The 7,427-nt window shown below is 39.3% G+C and overlaps 1 long non-coding RNA gene across 1 annotated transcript in view; it reads right to left on the reverse strand.

The window, feature by feature from the left end:
• Nucleotides 1-6,774, reverse strand: part of LOC103885944 — a 50,306-nt gene extending 43,532 nt beyond the window's left edge. Inside the window, exon 1 of the long non-coding RNA XR_649299.4 lies at nt 5,309-6,774. This is a non-coding gene — a long non-coding RNA (uncharacterized LOC103885944). The remainder of the gene's footprint in view (nt 1-5,308) is intronic.
• Between the last annotated feature and the right edge of the window lie 653 nt (nt 6,775-7,427).

The raw sequence follows: 7,427 nt of genomic DNA on the forward strand, positions 1-7,427 counted from the left end.
TACTACCATGGAAAGTATGAAAAGCCTGGACCAAATGATAGGATAACTTGGCAACTTGGCTTTAAAGACTAGAGCTGTAAAAAGAAATAGGTGGGTCAAAGGACAGAGTCCAATAGGTGAAGGAAACTCATAAGTGGTTTACACTGTCATCAACCATAGAGGTAGATTACAGGCAATATTTGAAACCTAGTGGAAAGCACTGTCATATTCCACAAGACCATCCCTTTGTGGCCACAGACATCTGGGTTCAAAACCTGTCTGACTTCAAAAGCTAGAGAAACTTCTATGGGTCTCAGTGTCCTAATATATACAAATGATGATATAACAGCCTACTCTGGAGAGCTGCTTTGAAGATGGGAAAATTTGGGTAAAGCACTTTACATGGTGTCTAACATAAGCTGGCACTCACTGGAGCATGGCTATCATCATCAGTCAGTCCTCGTGAGGTAAGCTTGCTTGGCTCCATTTTGTAGATTAGTAAAGTATAGAGACAGGTTTCAAATAACTTGTCCAAGGTCACAGAGCTGGTGAGAAGAGAACAGACTAATACCCTGCTCACTTGACTTGAAATCACTGGACCACAAAAAACAAATGATGCTGCAGTTCCTAGTCGATTTGCTGCAATAACCTAAAAAACAGACAGCATTAGCAAAAGGCCAATGAAAGAAAAAATATACTAAGGAGACATGATCAATCTGTTAGAGAGAAAAAGGTGTGCATGGCAAGAGAGAAAACTCTAGAGCTGACAAAGAATTCATGTCCATGATGAAAGATTTACAGAAACTCATGCAGAAGGCCTTGTGAGGGTTCAGAGAGAATCCTGATGTGATAAATCATTCCTCAGCTCCTGATGTGAGTCTCTACCCAGGTGCCTACACGCTGATATTCAGATTCAGGAACCATTCTTTGTGTAAATGATTATAGTTCACTTCCAAGACTTTCCAGAAAAACTTTTACATATGTGGCAATAGACTGGAAATAGCCAAATGATTCTCCTTGCAGGAATTCATCACTCCATTGCAACAATAGCAGCAGTGCTACAATTTAGGGAAGAATGATGGTCTTTTCCACTTGACCCAGGATTTCAAAAGTAGCTGAAGGATTTTCCCCTAACATCTCTCCATGCAAGTGCCACTGAAAGTACTAATTTAGAAAGAAGTGCTTTTGAATTTAGCCTAAAAGATAGCTGCTTCCTCATAGCCATACATTTCTTGTTTTCCTTTTTCATTTATTTATTTATTTATTTATTTATTTATTTATTTATTTATTTATTTTGAGATGGTGTTTCACTCTTGTTGCCCAGGCTGGAGTGCAATCTCTCGGCTCACCACAACCTCTGCCTCTCAGGTTCAAAGAATTCTACTGCCCCAGCCTCCCGAGTAGCTGGGATTACAGGCATGCACCACCACGCCTGGCTAATTTTGCAATTTTTAGTAGAGACGTGGTTTCTCCATGTTGGTCAGGCTGGTCTTGAACTCCCGACCTCACATGATCCACCCTCCTCGGCCTCCCAGTGTTGGGATTACAGGCATGAGCCACCATGCCTGATCCTAGCCATACATTTTTTTCTAAACTGTTGCTGGGCTGCTCTAGCTTCAATCCGCTAGCCACAAGCTAGAACGCGGAAATGTTCCTGAAGCATGCATTTCTTTAGGCTGGAAATATTTTGATGGAAATGGATGATTCTTTGAAAAATCTCTAGGGTGCTTAAAATGTTCCTAAAGAATTACACTGTGGTGCTATTCTATACATTTTCAAAATCACATTTACAGAAAAGTGGAGGAAGAGACTGATAATAATAATACAATTAACAAGCCTAAACTGGGTAATCAACATTTTTTTAAAAATCAGACAGTTGAAATCAAATAGCTTAGAATTAGTAAATGTCAATGTTTTTCCTTTCCAGAGTGATAAAGAAAGGGAAATTTCTAGCTTCAAAAATGCATAAATCATTTTGTTGATAGATATATCATGATGACGATGGAGGATTTACAGAGCCTACTCAATTAAACCGTATTTATTGTTTCAATAATGTTGCTAATAAAATAACCTAAGCTTCAGTTACCTGTCTATAAAGGTGATGGAGGATAAGAGGAGGTTGGCTCTCCAGTTCTAAAAGTCCATCATTCAATCTCAACTGACAGACAAAAAGGAACCCTATAAAATTAATTGGCATCTGGAGGAACACCCAAAATAAACCTGGGAAAAAATATTATAAAGAAACAGTTTACTTTTTCTTTAGCCAAATCTAATCACTCTTATTTTTCTTTAATACAACTTCATTTCCACTGTAAAAGTATTTGTAGGCCAGGCACGGTGGCTCACGCCTGTAATCCCAGCACTTTGGGTGGCTGAGGTGGGCGGATCACAAGGTCAGGAGATCAAGACCATCCTGTCTAACACAGTGAAACCCCGCCTCTACTAAAAATACAAAAAAATTAGCCGGACATGGTGGCAGGTGCCTGTAGTCCCAGGTACTCGGGAGGTTGAGGCAGGAGAATGACGTGAACCCAGGAGGTGGAGCTTGCTGTGAGCCAAGATCGCACCACTGCACTCCAGCCTGGCTAACAGAGTAAGACTCCATTGCAAACAAAAAAAGAAAAAAAAGTATTTGTAAATATTCAGCTCATTAAAAAATAAACATGTCAATGAAAATTAAATTCATTGAGTTTTGCTAAACATATTAATATTTTTATTTTGTTTTTTATTTTCAAAAATAAATTTAACATTTGGGTTAAATTTTTTCCTCAACATTTTTATATGATTTCATCTGTGAGTAAAAAAAACTTTTAAACAAAGCCATATTTATCAAAGTACAAAAAACGATTGTTAATATTAGCACAACTCAATTAATGCCTTCAGTATAAATACCAATGACATTATTAATCTTATAAAATAGCCATGTTAAAATGACATACTCTTTTGTGTTTCTCAAGGGGAAGGGTGGAAACAGTCTCCAACTCTCAGGAAACTCTAGGATAAAAAGTGAGGAAAGGAGGGAATATTCATTCAAGATTTTTCACTGATGGCATTCTTCAAGCAAAATATGTCAGACTTCTCCCTTTTCTGTTTAGAGCCCATTGTCTAAAATGAGAAGAGAAGGAGGTAGGCCAGGACTGAACTGTAGACACCACCATGTGGAGACCATCTTCCTAGGCCTGAGTAATAAATCTAAAGTGCAATTTCCAAGGTCAGATTTCTCTACTCATTCCTTCAGCAAAGATACCTTCCTTCCACTAGACCCCCATAATGGGCAGATATCTCAAATCCCTAGGCAACTATTTGCATTTCAAGAGAAAGTAAAACCCCTCCCACCCAAAGTTCTCTCCTACATACACAGCCCTGCTATGGGTAGTACAGGTACATACTTTGACACCCTATGACATTAAATAGTAAGTCACCTCTTTAAACTTTAATTTTGTCAAATAATAGTAAGAATTGCATAGAGGCAAAGTGAAAGTTAAATGAGGTCATCCATGTGCTTGACACAATGTTGGGTACATAATAAGAACTCAGTTAAATATTAGCTACTATTACTGATAACATTTGTGTAGGAAAGCACTTTCTAAACTCTACTTTATAAAAATCTATACGTGTAAATCATGATGGCAACATCCTCGTGAGGTAGAGCTTGTCATTTAAACCCCATTTTATTGATAAGGAATTAGAGGCTCAGAGAGAGGTTATATAAATTATTAAATTTAATATAGAAAAAGAAAAGGCAAAGAGGTGACACAGCAGGAATCCAAACCCAGGTGTTTTAGTCTATAGGCCCCAAATCCATCTCATTACCTGATTTTGTGAGATCTCTTTGTCTGTCATTGACTTGGAGCTATCTTACAACTCTGAAAATTATACATAACCAGTAACAATGCAAATAATACTTATCAATAAAACCCAAATGGATTTTGACTGGTAGAGGTGCATTTACTTTTCTTCTCTCCTGGCAGAAGAAACCAGTTTGGCATTTATTAAGCAAATTCATTTAAGCATTCTAATTGCCTATAAATATTTCTGCTCTTTGGATTCTCCTTTGAACCAGTTGTAACATCTTACTGGTTTCCTCACTAATTAATCAGTTAAATAAAATCATTGGCATATGTTCATTTTATTTTTATGGAAGAGGAGAAGTCATGCTTTTAATTTTTGTTTGTTTGGTTTTTAATTAAACTTTAATACACGGGAGATTTTGTCCAATTCTCATACCCTCCTTGGAGCACAGGGGAAGCTTTCCTGGGAAGTCACCAATGTGCAAACTTTGGTAGCAGAAAGATGACAAATATTAAGCTTGATTCTCACAATGTGTAAACTGTTCTGTTAGTCACTCTAGAAACTACAGTAACTTTTACTCTTACAGGTCTCTGTTGAGAAACAAGTTTAGGCTGTTGTTCTACAGGTTCAGAGAGAAATAGCAGCGAGACAATCGGAACAACTTAATGAGGTCCCATTGACCTTCTCTCTTAACTTCTCTCCTTTCAATCCCACAGCATTTACGGAAAACAGAATGGTCGCTGCATTACCATTCACCTCTACCTTGGCTCTTAACTGACCCTACTCACAGCCAATCAGTTGGAGTTGCTTTGCCTTTTCTAAAGTCTAGCAGCCTGGATACAAACAGAACAGAGCACCCACTGTAGATTCATGCTCCCTTGCAAACCAAGGACAGAAAATGCTGAGCCCTCAGAAGGCAGCCCTTCTCTTTTCAACCTTGCAGTAGGAAAGGAAACCCTGCTCTCTCCCCACTTCCATGGTGCTCCACTCCATCTTTCATGTTGTCCACATTCCAGGAGGGGTGTGGAGCCCTTGTACTCATTTATAAGGTAGGGAAACAGATGGGGCTGGCTTAATTTGCAAAGACAACTAGTTATCTTATAAGTACAGATGGAGTAAGTAGCATAATTATTACCGAAGAACTGGGCTCTGAGGCTGCCAGATGGTTTGGTTAAAAAAAAAAAAGAAGGCTGGCTGCCAGATTCACAGCAGGGACCATCCTGCTCCCGGGATATTGAAAATCATACAAATTTAAATCACCCTGGCTACTTCTCTAGTACTCTGTTTCTCCACAAATCTAACCCTTCTCTGTGGCTGCATAAGAAACAGGAAAAAGTCTGATTACCAGCTGATCAGAATGGCACATGAACAGGCTTCCCAAAGGTGAACATGAGAAAAGGGAAAGATTGCTTGTCCATAATAGAGGTAGTTTCAGAAATCTGCTTTTTCAAAAATAAGAACTAAACTCTAAAAGGGGCACCCTGGTGCAAGGTAAAGAGATTGTGTTCTTTGTGTGTTTCCCAAGTCCAGTGCTTACATTTAGAGCTCTTCCTTTCTTGGCAGTCTCCCTCAAATGAGATCTTCCTGACTCTCTACTGAGGCTCAGCACTGAAAACCGTGTCGTTGGTATCTCCTGGTTAAGTTCACTCAAAGTACTAAGCTAATTAGTCTGGCAAAGTAAAGAAACATTTTTTAAAAAGAGAAAGTTAGTCTGCACAAACTCCAGATGGTTGATTAAGCAATCTGAGTCCTGTGGCTAATTTTATCATTTCCAGGGAGGACAGCCGTCTTCATCCTGCACCAGTTCCTCTGTGGATCACATCCGTTAATGGTGATGATGGAGAAAGGCTTCTGAACACCAACTGAGCCCTGCAAGTTAATAATCCCATAGTACTTTTTTCTTAATATTGTAGGTGCTATTCCTTTCTTGAGTTTGTTGTCCCAAAGGGTTAGCTGTGGTTATTTGAGGGTCTGAAACTATATACCTGCACTGTGGGTGGAAGCCATGAACACCAGAATCTTCTAGGATCATGTTCTTGTGAGACTGGAATCTGGAAGGCTTTATGATGTGGCAGGGCTGGAACTTGATGCAGACATTACAGAATGATTGCCAAAGATGTTTTACACGTCTCAAAGCCTTTCATTCTTGTCTTTGTTTTCTAATCTTAGGTTCATTTGGGGAAAGCATTTAAAAATTATTAAGTGAGCAACTACTTCTTTTTCATAAACCTCTGCATACTGGCTTTTGCATTCAACAAGTGTTTATCAAATAGTATTCCTGTACCAGGGACCTCTGCCATGATAGAAATACAGTGTAGCCATGCAATTCGATTCTAAAAGCAGAAAGATCAGGGTTTAAATCCCATCTACCTATTTACAGGACAAATAAGCAAGTTAGTTTACATCTCTAGTCTTTAGTTTCCTCAGTTTTGAAGTGAGAATAATAATAGTACCTACTCCCTCTTGCTGTTATTATAACATTCAAGACCGAGATACAGCATAAATATAGTGAACAAAGTACCTAGCAGGCAGAAGTCACTCAGTCATCAAATAAAAGATTTCTTTACTATATGTAAAAACATTACATTCTATTCTAAGCTCCATCTGGCCTCCTTCCATCTTTCTGGCTTCAAAGAATCATAAAGTAAATGTCTTGAGGGTCTGTTTAGCCCAGTATTTTTAAAGTTATTTGAGGTCATTATTAGACCAAGAGAATACACTTAACCAATGTATTAGTCCATATTCATGCTGCTGATAAAGACATACTTTTGACTAGGAAGAAAAATAGGTTTAATAGACTCACAGTTCCATGTGGCTGGGGAGGCCTCACAATCATGGCAGAAGGTAAAAGGCACTTCTTACATGGTGGTGCCAAGGGAGAATGAGAGAGAAGCGAAAACAGAAACCCCTTATCAAACCACCAGAACTTGTGAGACTTATTCACTACCATGAGAACAGTATGGGGAAAATCACATCCATGATTCAATTATCTCCCACTGGGTCCCTCCCACAACATGTGGGGATTATGGGAGTACAATTCAAAATGAGACTTGGGTAGGGACACAGAGCCAAACCATATCACTTCCCCCCAGCACCTGCCAAATCTCATGTACTCACATTTCAAACCAATCATACCTCCCAACAGTCCCCTAAAGTCTTAACTCATTTCAGCATTAACTCAAAAGTCCACAGTCCAAGTCTCATATGAGACAAGGCAAGTTGTTTCTGCCTATGAACCCATAAAATCAAAAGCAAGTTAGTTACTTCCTAGATACAATGGGCCTAAAGGCATTAGGTAAATGCCATTCCACATGGGGAAAAAAATGGCCAAAACAAAGGAGCTACAGGCCCCATGCAAGTCTGAAATCCAGCAGGGTAGCCAAATCTTAAAGCTCCAAAATGATCTCCTTTGATTTCATGACTCACATCCAGGTCATGCTATGCAAAAGATGAGTCCCCATGGTATTGGGCAGTTCCATCCCTGTGGCTTTGCAGGGTACAGCCTCCCTCCCAGCTGCTTTCACAGACTGATATTAGGTGTTTGTGGCTTTTCCAGGTGCACCATGCAAGATATCAGTGGATCTACCATCCTGGGGTCTGGAGGACAGTGGCCCTTTTCTCACAGCTCCATAAGGCCCCAGTAGGTCCTCTGTATG

Source organism: Papio anubis, unplaced genomic scaffold, assembly GCF_008728515.1.
Source record: "Papio anubis isolate 15944 unplaced genomic scaffold, Panubis1.0 scaffold196, whole genome shotgun sequence".
In the NCBI taxonomy this organism is placed as follows: domain Eukaryota; kingdom Metazoa; phylum Chordata; class Mammalia; order Primates; family Cercopithecidae; genus Papio; species Papio anubis.